This window comes from Colletes latitarsis, chromosome 14, assembly GCF_051014445.1.
Source record: "Colletes latitarsis isolate SP2378_abdomen chromosome 14, iyColLati1, whole genome shotgun sequence".
Classification (NCBI taxonomy): Eukaryota; Metazoa; Arthropoda; class Insecta; order Hymenoptera; family Colletidae; genus Colletes; species Colletes latitarsis.
Window position 1 is genome coordinate 17,813,995 of NC_135147.1, and position 14,737 is coordinate 17,828,731.

The 14,737-nt window shown below is 40.1% G+C and overlaps 1 long non-coding RNA gene across 1 annotated transcript in view; it reads right to left on the bottom strand.

The window, feature by feature from the left end:
- Nucleotides 1–14,737, bottom strand: part of LOC143350149 (uncharacterized) — a 157,527-nt gene that overhangs the window by 80,307 nt on the left and 62,483 nt on the right. The window contains exon 3 of the long non-coding RNA XR_013081065.1: nucleotides 10,972–11,009. This is a non-coding gene — a long non-coding RNA (uncharacterized LOC143350149). The remainder of the gene's footprint in view (nucleotides 1–10,971; nucleotides 11,010–14,737) is intronic.

Genomic DNA, 14,737 nt, shown 5'->3' on the forward strand with positions numbered 1-14,737 from the left:
GATATGTTACGGGCTGCAGTAAAAATATGACAAAATTTCCTTGATCAGAACATTAACATTTTAAACTAGAAACTTAAATATTATTTTCAATTTTACTTCTTTTTACATTTTATTCATCGTTAAGAAATATTATAGTTGCAAAAAAAAGTAAGGAATTAGCGAGAAATATTTCTTTCAAAGTGAAGCGTACTGTCTGTTCCTAAAAAAATGACTAAATAATAGAAAAAATTAATTTTTGATTAAATATTCTAAATGAATTTAAAATGAGTTATTTCAAACACGTAATTTATCTTAAGTACTCCATTAAAGTTCCATGGTTTAACCTTCAAACTAAAAAGATAGTTCTCAGAAACGTCCATAAACTGTTCATAAAATGACTTCCCTGTCTCATAAGAGCTGAAACAGTAGTAAAGATCAAGGAATCCTGTTAGGGATCTTCGAGAGACGATTGATTCTGTGCGCCGGGGGTTCAATTAGCGCGAGGTTTGCGGGCACGCACGCGATCAGGGATGATAAATCTTCGATTTGGACTCACCTTAGGTGACCGGGGGCTTCTGGGAGACGAAGGGGGGCCCTACGTCACCGTGAGCGGCAGCTGCCGGTACGTCATACTTTTTCTTTGTCTCAAAGGACCCTTCTCTTCAGTCGGTGCTCTTTGGGGCACGGACGGGGGCCACGCGCCCGCGGCAGATGTTCCGTGACGCATGCCCCTTCGCTCCTGCGTATTACGTACTTATACTTGGAGCTCGTTCGGGCAAGGCGTGTAACACGCGACCGATCGATCGATGCGTATGCACGATTCTTGACGCGCGCCTCGAAGAATGCGAGCGCCGATTGAAGGAGGGCCGACTCTTGACTCTTTGATAAGTTGCACGCATGCGAGCCAGCCCTTTGCACCCGCGATCCACCGTTCTCTGAGAGGCCAACACCAACCAACACCCCCTGGTCACCGGTTTTTATCGCGATGTCTGTTGAGATTTTCACCCTGAGACGGATACTGGAGTTTCAGTGAGAATCAAAACGATAGTCAGGTAGTTTGGCGTTAGACTAATCTTCTTTACCGAAGGTAGGATCTAGATAGTCCTCTCGTTTCGATCCTATTTAGAAATCCTCTTCAAGTAAAAGGATATGAAAAAATAAAATTATGAATAACCTTGTTGAAAATATGCATTACATGCATGTATTTTTAATGAAAACTTGTATCCATTGGTGCAGTTCCCTCCCTTGCAAAGGTCACTACTATTTGAGGAGGACACTCGTTTATTGCACCCCCTGAGCGTCTCGTTTTTTTTTTCCAAGCCTCAAGCTCAGTTAGCAGAAAACTGTCAAGCTAAGAACAGCATTTTCGCTTTGTAAAACTACATACCTAGGTCGAAACTCTGTCGTACTTATTTAGCAAATAAATTAATTCAACAAACCTAAACCAAAAGAAGAAGAATAATTGGATTAAACAGAAGTCGAATCTGAATTTAGAAGAGAGTTGCATTCTAACAATATAGTTTGATATTGGTATCTTGAAATAATATGGAACACAACACTGAAGGCTCAATCGCCTTGACGGAGCTCTAATTAGAATTGACGTTAAGTGCTACAGATGTTGAATGCCAAGCGATCGAGTACTGGCTGACTGCCTAAGTAGTAGCAGCTGGACTGGCAAGTAAAACTGTAAGTGACTGAGCAAGAGCACAGTTTTTGGAAACATCCCTTCTCTCCTCCACCGTTGTTCCTTAGTTACCGAATGATCAAAACAAATTATGCATATGATTCCGAAAAATCAACGTACGAGAGAAGTTATCAGTTCAACTAAATATAATGGCGCCATTTTTGTCTCAGCTGTTCATGTCTCCCCCTTTTCGGCGATAAAACTACTTGTGGTATTTCAAGAATAGCTACGTCCAGAGAGCTTAAAAATATTTTTGGTACCATTCAGAATCGTAATATAAAATTGCTACAAATTTTCAAACAATTCATTTTGCAAATATTAGTTATTATACGTGCTAGTAATAATATCTCATAAAATATAGACACCAAATTTGGTACTAATTTTATTTGTGAGTTATTTTCAAGTATTTGTAACTCTTCATCATATTGATTGGTTAAGCAATTGGGCGCATGATTTATTTACTATATGATTACATATGGTGTTATTTATAATTATTATAAACTATACTGCAATTTTGAATTTAACGACCAAAGTTAAAGGCTGAAAGAAGAATAAAAACAGCGTCTTACGCGATTGTTTTGTTATTCCGGTAAATATTTCATTTTAATCGATTTGCGTGGCTGGAAATGCGTTTTGTTCCTTGGTCTTTTGTATGTTGATTAAACGTCATCTCTGTAATGGATGTTAAAGCATGCAAGTCTGGATCTCGTCTCTCTGGATGTAAATGTTCTTTGTGAACGACAGAAATCATGCACAGGCTTTTTGGGCGTACTGAGAACAAGTAAGTGTGTGTGCATATATCTCCAGAAGCCGCCCAGCGAGATAACGCCAAATCGTCTGATAAAGAACAATTTAACGGTCTTGTTAAAGATACGAAATACGCCTACTGTGATAAAAGTGAGTCGCGGCATGCCCAGAGTCATTTGGGAATAACGTTAAGGGAATCAAATGTTCGATTGATTTCTGTTAATTTTCCTACCATCGGAGGACAATTTATTCCTCGAACCCACTCATCATCGATATCTTTACCCTTCATTTTATAAGGTTCGGATATTCATTTGCAATCTACCACGTAATGGAAGTAATGAAAAGTATTGATGGAAAAATTTTAAAAATAAAACGTGTAAAGAGAGGAACCTTTCGAGAGTTTAAAATATTAGAAAGATAACGAATATTGAAAAGCCTTTGAACGTCCTCGGATTTATAACGTATGCAACGGTTTTCCAATCGACAAAGTAAACCGAATAGAAATTAATTTACAATCTATAGAACAAATAATAATGTGAATAACCTTTGGCCTTTGTATGCATTGCAGATAAACACGATGGAAGCCTACAGATTTCCATGCAACCGTGGCATTTAGAAAAGCGCGTAGGTTTCCCCACGTGTTGGAAAATTTTCTCGCAAAGGTAAAATCGTACAAATCGAAATATTTCCTTTCCAAATAAACACGACAGGAGTTCAAAAATATATATTTCAACACTATATATTTCGAACATCGATTCGAATTTAGATTTTTCTACATTCTTCTACAATTTTACAATGATTTGATGTCTTGTAAATTATTGCAAGTTTCATATAACATTTCGATTTTCGAAAATTTGTGTTGTTTCTTATAAAAAGTAGTAGAAATTCGATTCAACATTCTCCTTTAGAGAAACGTAAACTTAAAAATATTACCAGAACCAACCGCGAAATTTTCAAAACTTTCCGAAAGTGAGAAAATTGAATTGCAAGTGGAATTTTCGAGCCGTTGTAAGGTTACGGGCCATCGGGTAGAAAAGCGAGTCCCTGTTTTTTTACACCGGAAACATTTCTTGTCCGAAGAAAGTAAGTCACGCAAAAAGTGGTCGGCATATTTTAGTACAATTCCGGAAACTCGGTACCGGCAATTATCCCTACTATTCTTCTACTTCGGCGAAGTTTGCGTAACGTACTGAAGCGTTAAACGGCCATAAGGCACACGTAACCGCCGGCGTTGGCCCTCCAAAGTTCGCGACTTTATATTTTTCGTTTTACTTCTTCTTCTTCCGACGGTCTCGCGGGGACGAGAAGCATCGACATCCCCGGTCGAAATATACTCATCCCGATCCAGAGGCCGTTTCGCTGAAATAATTAACCGCACGAAGAATTTCAGCGCTCGAAAAGCGTTTTTCCGGGTTTCGAGCCGGCTTTGAGACGCAACAGGAATGGCCCGCGGAGCGGATCGATAGAGGCGTCCAGCGAACGTAAACTTTTCGATCGATAGGGCTTGACGCGCGGGGACCGGTCGCGCGGCCCGAGAAATTAATTTCGCGAATTGAAAAGGCGACCCTTCAGACGCCAATGCAATTAACCGTGAAACCGAACTTCATATTTTATATGGTCGCCCGACACCCCGAGCAAATTGAAAGAGACAATTTTTGCGGCTAGCACAATCGCGGCAAATGGATTCCGCGGGAACGCAGCGCGAAACTCGATTCGATGGATTGGTCAAAGCGACGGTTTTCGCGGGAATGATTATCGCGTGGAGTCGGGGGGCGCAACGCACAAGACATTTCTCAGTTGGAGCGCGCGTCGTCACACCTGACGTCACACACTCGTTAGGGGGCAGATGGCCCCCCTCTCGAGCGTGACGTTGGGCCCGCAGGGTACCTGGCGGCGTGTCTACCCGTGAGGCCTTCTTTCTCTCCCCGTCTCGTCTCGTCTCTCCCTCTTTCTTTCGAGCTCTCGCGCTCCCCCTCGGTCGGTGGCCCCATAAGGTTAAAGCAAAATAAAATAAAACTCCTGCCAAGGGAGTCCCCTTTTCCTCGCACACACGCGCAGCTGCTCAGGTAGCACGAGCTACTTCCACATTAGAGGACGGAATTGCATGTGGGGTGCCACGGCGTGCCCCATTGAAATTCCGTCTGGTCAGACGCCCGGCTGCTTCCTCGCGCCGGCGTGCACAACGCCGCCAAGAGGGACCGGGTGCCAGGGGGAAAAAGAAAGAGATTATTAAGGTGACGAACTTTCGATCGATTTGTACAGGCATTACGATGCGCTCTCCCATCGACAAGGGGGGATATGTAATATTTTATTTTTGAAAAATGACACGATCCGAGGGGTGGACAAGATCGTCGTTCGCAACAGGATGTCCTGCGTCGATTTCATTACCGATTTTGGAGGCCAAAAGCTTGCAAGACATTCAATCGATAGTGTTTTCATTTCGATGACACTTGGAGCAGAGCATTAGTCCTGTCTTTTCTCCACCTGCTGATATTTATGTCGAAGAAGTGAAAACTATACTTATAAGTGAAATGCATATTGAGTACTAAAGTCTGAAAAATTAGTCCGAAACGTCTGAATCTAAATAAACATTTTATCACATTATACGTGTCACCACTCTAGTTTTGAAGTATCTATACATAAGTCAATATCGACCTATTGAAAAATACGAATATAATAATTTTTAATGTTCTATCTATATTGTACAATTCATAAAAGTTGGTAATTCTTAATGTCGTAATGTTCGTTGTTAGACACAAGAGGTTGTTTCAACTGCCTCTAAAATGGTTAATTTTGCCCAATTTTAGCTATCGATTCGTTAATTATTTGTTAGGAGCTAAATTCTATTGCTTGAAATAAAGCATGTTTTGCGAAATTCGTTCTGATCAGAACAGTTTATAGCAAAGATATAATTACTTCAACGTTTCAATTTTGTTTTAGGTTCTCGACAGGAATGTCTACCTAAAATGTACTTTGTATTTAACGATTTATAAAAAACGTAATGAAGAGGTTACCAATGAATTACTACCCCCGTATATCAAGTAGATATCGTGAGTCATCAGTTTCAATTTTTGTTTATTTCAAACAAAATAATTCGTTTCGAAATATGCTACAGTAAAGTTTCTTACAATTTTTTCAATTTTTTGTTTGTTATTCCTTAATATAAAAGTACATTTAAACTATTTCATAAATTTAGTTTTTACAAACAATATCATTCAGGGAAATACGAGACAACCTGGTGTGACTTTTCTCATGCAAATTCCACGTGATAATATCTTTTTTGTAGCATTCTCGAAGAACTTGTTATGTTCAAGGGTGTAATTTTTTTTACTCAGGATGCTTTCTTTTCCCTTTAACACCTAGCACATAAAACTGTCTGGGGCCCACAGTCCACAATCGAGTATCCAAAGGTTTTCTTACGAGAAACTATACAATAGACATGTCATTCATGATAAAGAGGTGACGATACCTGGCATATTTTTTTATTTACCTTGTTCTTCAACCTTCATTTTTCCAAAGACAGATTCACGATTATATGACTAAATAAGAACCTCTTTAGGGACGAGTTATTTTATTCAAAATAAACAAAAATTGAAACTGATTTTGACCCATGATATTTATCAATTATGGTGACAATTTACTTTCGATAATTACGAAATTGGAATGTTTTTTTCGTAATGCGAAGGTTAACAAAGCTTCCACGGGTCTTAACAATATCACTGTGCTCGTCCATTCAATTGGATGTTAGCCTTTTGCTCTATTAACACCTCAGAAAAGGACCGGCGGTTGTTAAGGAAAATCTGTTCACGACCCCCGAGCGACTGCTTCCTCGACTCGAGAAAAGATCCGAGCTAATTATAGCGGCACCCATAAAGATGTACAAAGCGAGGTTCGTCATTGTCCGGCGTATTCCTCTATAAAGTGGCTTTGGACGTCTTAAACTGTTCCAAAGTGGGCAATAACGAGACCGACCAGGTCGCTTTAACGCTTCGGTCGAAGGGAAAGAACTGAAGACCGATTTGTCGTCGCTCGTAAATCCGTCCTGATAATTCCCAGCACGAGACATCCGGTTCACCGTCGGGGCGTTGCGGGGGTGTTTCGTGTGGTAAACATAATGTCGAGACCGTAGAGCCTTTTGTCTGCGCGGTGTACCTTTACTTTTCTGTCCCAAACGCGTGCCGAACGTGTCCTTTCTGAACACTACACCTGGAAACTTTGCCAAATTGTGCCCGAACCCCGCGCCCAAAATTGGGAGCTATTCGTGGACACTCTGATTTCTTGGTCCCTCCTTTTTCCTGTTCCCATTGTATACGTTGATATTATACAAGGTGCCCCATAATAGAGCATATAAGAAGATTTTATATGCAAAAATAAATCAAGTATCATAATTCATATTATATATGGCTTCTGCAACAAATTATACGACATATAGGTAAATACAACGTGCTTTATTGGAACTAAAATGGAATGGAAAATTATAGATCAAAAAATAATTAATAGATAATATCAGGTAAATCTGTGAACTAGTGATCGGTTTATGTTATTGTTTGCTTTATAAATCCGTTTAGTATAACTAATATAATACCAGTGTTGCCAGATATAGAAAATAATTTATAGAAATGAATATTAATACGTAATTGGCAGACGCGGTTCTCTAATTTCTATCATGAATGGAAAATGTATTTCCTAAATGCAACTGATAGACCATGCTTTGCTTTTCGTTCCTTTTGATATTGTTTCAATCGATTACTATCTTCTCTAAAGTTTATGGAATATTCGAAAAGTGAAGTAACTTGAAATAACAATACAAAATGCATCGATTATTAAAAGCTATTTAGCGAAATCTATATTATTCGTGTATTAAATCGAAGAAGATGGCGGGAGTAAGGGACAGAAACGTTGTAATAAACGAACTATTAACGCTTCGACGTTTCTCGAGTGCTATCGCACACGTATTTATCTCCCATCTTACGGAACATCTGTCCGTTAACGTTATCCAAAGAGCCTCTCCGGACACTATTTTCCAACCTACCCAAACCCCGTTACGTTTTCGAAACAAGGTTCGCGCGTGCCTCTCAGAATTCATCGCGGAATCAGAGTACCGCAGCGGGCCAGCGAACAAAATGGTTACCACGCGAAAGAAAGAAACAAAAACCAGCGAACGTTTCGTATCTTTTCTTCGAACGCCCTTCCTATCCATCGCGACAGATTGGGCTAGCCCTCTCCACGATATCCGGTCCCAATTTCGGAACGCTCCTCTCTAACGGGAGCTTAGCGGTATTAAAAACGAACCGCATTAAAAGCCATAACTGCATCGTCTCTTCCCCGCGTGCCGCACAATGACTTTGGAACATATGTCGAACGGTAGAGTTTTCTCGGCCGCATCGAGATGCGTTATTAACGCATTCTGGAGGAGGGGTGGTGGTTCGTTTCGTGGAGGATACTGTGGCAGTGAAGATGGATACAGAACACGAAGGGGGGAAGGGAAGGGATAAGAGAGAAAGAGAAACGAAAACCCATTTTTATGTCGAGACTGGTTCGAGCTCCTAGACACGTGGGTGGAAGAAGCAGAAGGACAAGAAAGGTGGGGTAGGTCGAGCCATCTGGTTCTTTCCCTATACACGACCACCTTGAGGGCCTTTTAAATCCACCAGAGACATGCACCTTGAGACCTGTCTGGGCCAAGGACCCTCGAACGCTCGGCCCTTTAAAAATCGACCCTGAAACGAAGACACCGAGACTGTACCCTTACCCTTGGCTTGCATTAACAACCTCGAGGGTAACCGCACCATGAATGGTCCGGTTCTTTTTATTTTTTTGATATGCTTGCGTACGCTTTTCTGTTCCATCGATTTGGATCAGATTTCTGGAAGGGGATCCAGCGTTGTATCTGGTTTAATAGTCAAGGTAAATCCCAAGGAGATTAAGTGCAACTTGCTTCGAATCGCGACGAAACGATGACTTTTTTGGTTCTTATTAATTTCCATTGACACGAGAATATATGTATTTTTGTTAACATTCTAACTATTTTATAGAATTAATTTGCTGGAAACCAGTAAATATGAACTGCCACAGTGAATTAGTGTGAAACTGAGTTGGTGTAAACATGCTTCATAGTAGAATTACATTCTCGAGAGCAGAAGCGATGCGAATCTATTATTCTAGCCTTTAACACGTTGACCGCCATATTTATCCAATTGGACACGTACCTACGTGTACGAGTCAATTTACAATTTAAATGTACATACATTTTACAGTTCTTATCATTTGTATATGAACCAAGAACACTGCTTTAATTTTACGAAATCATATACAATACTAGAACAAGAATTTTTGTAAATTGAGTTTTGTTGCATGTAAGTGATGTTGAATGTTTCACGAAAAATGAACATTTGTTACTGTATACTACTAGTAACAAACGGTATAAATATTTGTCGAAGAACTTTATGTTATTGAAGATATTATGGGAACACATTTGTCATTTTTTTAAAAATAGATCATATAATATACAAACAATAATTTGGCTAAAAGACACCTCGCAAAAATCCGTACGGCGGTCAACCTGCCAAGCCAAAGGAGTCTTAAAAGATCATGTTTTTTATTTATGATTAACAAGAGAAAGACCAAAATTGTTAGCCTTCGATTTTGATCTCCTTTTGCAGTTATAAATTATTTGTTAGAGTTATAAATGAGTCAGAAAAGAGTAGAAGTATACAAATTCTTGCTTCTACCATCCATGTCACAATTAATTTGGTAAAAAAAGGTGAAAAATATGATACTCTTACTTACAGTACATGGTATCTACCAAAATTTATTTCTGCAAATTATCAAATAAGGACACCTACTATAGTGTTCCCTCGTTATAGAATGTTATAGAAGGAAGTAGTAGTGAATTGTCGATTGTTACCTCTGTTAAGCTTGATAACATTGCAGACGAAAGTAAGAAACACTTATAGTGAGTCAAATAGAGAGAAGTGTTCAATGTTTGTCTATTCTGAAGATTTCAAAATTGTTCAGAAATCAAAATACATAAGTAGCTGTCTTACAAAGTATATGATTTTTGTATGGTAGCTCAACTTAAAAATAGTAAAAGTTAATAATGTTACGTAATTATACCTTTCAACACATTCACCAGTTAATCGTATTTTTAATTACTTCACGCCTTTTCAGTGAATTCAACATTCAGTCCTTATGTATTTGTTATTCTTTATTTTTAGTAGTATGGTTACTCTTATGTATGAACATTTAATGACTAGACTCTAGGTCAATTCTCGAAATTGGTGGATATGAGAGATTCTTGTACTTTGCACATGGCGACCAGGACACATAATCTACTATTCTGCAAAAGGAGATTAGAAGACTAACTTTGATTCTCTTGTTAGACACATCCACTTCAGACGTATCCGAACAAGTAAAATGCACGTCGTTTGTGCAAACGGTGAACCTCAAGATACCCAGAGGTGCCTATTAACATTAGAGAGGAGGAAAGATCAGTGTCCCGATCGACGGTCCGCCGACAAAGCTGAATTAATTTACCATTCGTTCTTGGTAAGGATCTCGATAGGATCGACCGCGCACTCGTCGGCCTAAGTCGTTGGCATCGGCAGCGTGGGCGAGATGACAAACAGCGGTAGAAAGAGGGAACGAAACGGTACGAGGAGGAGAGAGTACGTAATCTTCGAGTGGATATCGGGAGATGAAAAAAATTGCAACTTCGGATGGTACTGCAGCAAGCATTTCTGACCCGTATCTCGCGTATTTCGCGTTGCCCCCGCCCACCCGGGGGGCGCATACACCCCGCTACTTTTGTCTTCTTACACAGCGGGCTTACTGCTTACTCTGTCACGGGGACTCAGCTAGGTTGCAAGGGTGGTGCATCGCGTGGACCCGATTTGCAGGGTACGTTCGCGGGCACACATGCACTTTTGTCTACGCGACGCGTGTGCGCGCGACTTGCAACCGTGCAGAAGCAACCCGGCCACGGAGAAGGTGGATCTCCGCGCGGGGGATGACACGGAGGGCCAAAGAGGGAGGAGGGGATGAGACACGACCCGTCGGGGATGGGCTGACAGTGAGACTTTTATTAGGGAAGGAATCAGCAAGCATGATTATGTACCTTAGAGCGTCTCCACCTCCGTTTGCCAGTTCCGTCCCCGTCCCACCCCTCAAACTCTTCCCGTACCCTTCGTCTACCCCCGTACGTCTGACCGCCCTTCTTCCTACTTCGTCTCCGCCACCGCGCTATCGCCACTGACATTACACGACGACGACGACGACTACGGAGCTGCCACCCCGTCGCAGCTGCATTGTCAACCCCTTCCCTCCGTCGACCCGTTCCCTGCACTCATATACGTATGCATTGGCGTAGAACGCTGAGAAATCGACAACGGTGCACAATGGCCTGATCGCTGAACTCCCTTCGAGATGAGCTTTGTCAGCCTCCGTTACGCTGTACTTGGGACTCTATTGCGCTCCTCGTCACGGGACACTCGCGATTCACTCGCGGAAAACAGATCGAACGGCGCACCGGCGACTAATTTTTGTAGGAAATGGATACTTACGATGAACGTTGCCGTGGCGATTCGAAAGATGCTGTCCCCTGGAACAGAAAAATAAATGCAAATGAAAATCTTCCATAATACCATCGGTTGAGATTGTTTGCCCCATTTTTAAATTAATACAAATCAGTCTTCCAAAGTGCCTCCATTTTTATATCATTTAAGATGCGTAAAAGTAAATCCCTGGAAATAATTCAGTCCACGAATAGAAATTGTGTAAACGCACGGCGGTTAAGGATCCCACGTTCGGGGGCGCATCATTCCTTTCTTACGCAAAGGAGTATTAATTGTCGTTGTTTGGGGGTAAACCTCGAAGAACAGAGTTTCTTTAGAATCCCTTGCAGTATTACTAAATTCGTTGTCTGTGAGATGAAAACGCAGAGAACAGAGCCCGTCCTCCACGAAATTTGCATCTCTGCCTCGCCAATGCCGCCCAAGGCGATATTGTCGTCACAATGAAACCACCCCCCCCAAAGCTCGCCACCACCCTCGATGCACACTCCGACACAGCGATGTCATGTGTGCGAGTCGCACTCGAACTTTTGCCTCGAACCACATGCGCGAAACTTCGCGAATTCTGATCACGCATACGTTGGCATGGCGAAAAATTTTATCAGCCTTTTTTTCGAGTTGTCCCTCCGGAAACACTGAAATCCTTTCGAAACGCCGCGCCCACCGAACTTGCGCCAGAGAAAATTTAGATGCAGATGACCACGCTTCCACGCTCAACTTTTTAATTCGGGATTCCCGCTCTAGTACGAGTTTAGTTTCTGATAGATATTAGCTCACAGAATAGTAATACCGTTCCGCCGTCAATTTATACGCTGCACGAAATACTATGATCCACTTGGTATGTCTGCCTGTCGATCCGTCATGTTTTCGAAAGAGACTTTCCAAACGGGTGTGGAAAATAAACCTGTTTATTAATAATATAGTTATGTTTAACTGCCTAGCTTTTCGTCCTATCGTCCTCGTAACGCAGATGATATTGATAAGGTAGTTACGTAGTAAACGTTATAGTTATTTTGTTTTTCTCCCTTGTTTTTTAATATGGTTGAAAGGGAAAGATCTAGTTTTGTAATCCTTTTCAAGCAATTATAAAAAGATAATATGATACTTCTATGGGCTATTAAATTATTATACACATTTTAATGATCGCATTATAAATGAACTGGTGAGAGTATACCAATGGAAACGAGTCCAAACATGACCCTATTTCGATTATCTTGAATTATACTTTAAAAAAATCTTAAATTTTAGAAAGCCTACTTATAAGACTGTGTTTAGGTTCGTTTTTACCGGCAAAAACGTCGGGAATCCACTGATAATATTTTTACGAATGCGTAATAAAAAATATGAAACGTTTATTTTGATCGAACTGAGATAAAGTCGCGAGTCCCGATTCTGTCGCGATGAAGGCGGGAACTAGCGTAGTTGAATTAGCTTGCATCATCAATTTCCCTCGTTGGAGACAAATTTCGCGAATCAGAATGCGTCTTTGTGGCCCCTATTCAGCATCCCACCGAAGGATGCACCGAGACAAGGTATCGGAAGAACGGCAGCGAGGGTTAGGAAGGAAGAAGGATGAGACTAAGGAGGTCATAGGTGTGAGGTATAGTTCGACGGCGGTATCTGAGACAGTTTCGGCGGGCAAGACTTAACAAATAGGCAAAGTTTTGTCTCGAGGATACCGGAGCCGGCGGATTCTCCGGTGCTACCACGACATCCTCTCTCCTCTTTGTTCGTAAGTTTATGATGTATTAGATGTTCCCCGTCGTTCTCCCGCGTTCCTTTCCTTCGTTCCCGTAACCGTGCTTTTCCTCTGACCAATTTATACGCCACCGAGAGTTAAGACGAAACTCCTGTCTGAAGTAAGGGTGACTACAAGTTCCGATTTTTCGGAATTTGTCCCTATTTTTAGTTCAATTCCGATGTCTTCCAAAATGCGGATTTACACAGATTCCCTATTTTAGGGATCATTGTGTATCCCATTCATCCAATATTTTTGCTTGTTAGCTTTCATTTACCATTTCACGTGATCGTTATTTGTACCATTACGTGTTACCATTCTTCTATTGTAAAGTGAATATAAAACTGCGGAGAATTTTCAGTATTTACAATTTATTATTTCTGATTCAACCCGTCGATTTGAATAAATCTTTGCAAGCAGATAGAGCACCGAAAAGTAACAAAACCATCGTTTATTTTTAAACATCTGGGAAATTATTGAGTGTTTGCGCGTACGATTCAGCGTGGGTGAAATATTCTTCGAGTTTTCAGCTGCCTACGAAGTTTCATTGACATTGGCGCATAAAACTTCGTGTGGTTCCCTTGTTGAAAGAGGCCTACAGACTTAAACACTTTCTTCGTGAATTGCTTCTCTTGCATTTCGTGCTTCTATTGCCATATCCAGGGTGAGGCACTTAACACTTTGGCGGCTGTATGTTTCTCGGCAAAAGCTTTCAAACTGTTCATGGATACCAAACTTTTAAATTTAACATTTTATAAATACTGAAATATTGCCACTATATACTTACATCGTTGATATTCTTTTTATTTAACCCTCTTAAAAACTTTCGCGTTTACCATAACTTTGATTCTTAAGTATCATTAGTACACGAATCAAGAACATCGTGACTGGAAAAATGGTTATTCAAAAATGATAAATTTTAAAACGCTTGTTTAAATAGCTCTGTGTCGTTGAAAATATTTAATGAAAAATGTTACTATTATAAATATAGTAGATGTTTGGCCACCCCTGGGAAAAATTTTACTGAGAGATTCTAGAGGCTAAAATAAGACGAAAATCAAGGATACTAATTTGTTGATTGAGGTTTCGTTAAAAAGTTATAGAAACATTTCCGGCCACACAGTATATTTTCGGTAAAGAATTTTTTTTCTCGAAAGTACGTAGGATTTCGGGGGTATGTGTGTCCACCAAAAATGATTGTAACTGACCCCCGCAGCTAAAAATAATTTTTTCAGAATGATTTGAAATTTTTCAATTTCGCTGAAAAATTTCAGCAGCTACCCCCTGTTGATTTTTCTTAAAAGTTAGTTTTTCATTTTTAATAATTTTGTTTGACGCCCTACAGAAAAGTTGTTTAATACTTTTTTGTAGGTATCTATGACCTCTAGTTCAGAAAAAAGTTTCATTGAAATATATTCACAATTGTAGGAGTTATGGCTGTTTGAAAATTGGACCATTTTTATGGGGTTTTTCTCATTTTGCGGGGTCAAGGACCAACTTTTCGAATATTTTTGCGATTTGTACATATTCTCCGTCAAAATACGCGTAGTTTGCTTTTTTAAACATTAAAATCGTCCAATCCGTTCAGGAGTTACGACGTTTTAAAGATTTGCATGAAAATTCGGGCAGACATTTCTGGCCAGAAATTATATTTTCGGTGAGGAATTTTTTTCTCGAAACGGAGTAGGATTTCGGGGGTATGTCTAATGATAAAAAATGATTGTAATCGACCCTAGCAACTAAAAATAATTTTTTCAGAATGATTTGAAATTTTTTAATTTTACCGAAAAATTTTCTGGTCGGTATGGAACTTTAAACGTTAATAACTTTTTAACGAAGCCTCAATCACCCAATTAGTATTTTTAATTTTCGTCTTATTTTGGCATCTAGAGTCTCCCATTCAAATTTTTCCCAGAGGTGGCCGAACACCCTGTATATTATGCACAAACCGATGTTGACTGTGGATCAAATTTTCGTTTCATATATTTGTAAAAGATATTTCATTTAACTTCCATTCAA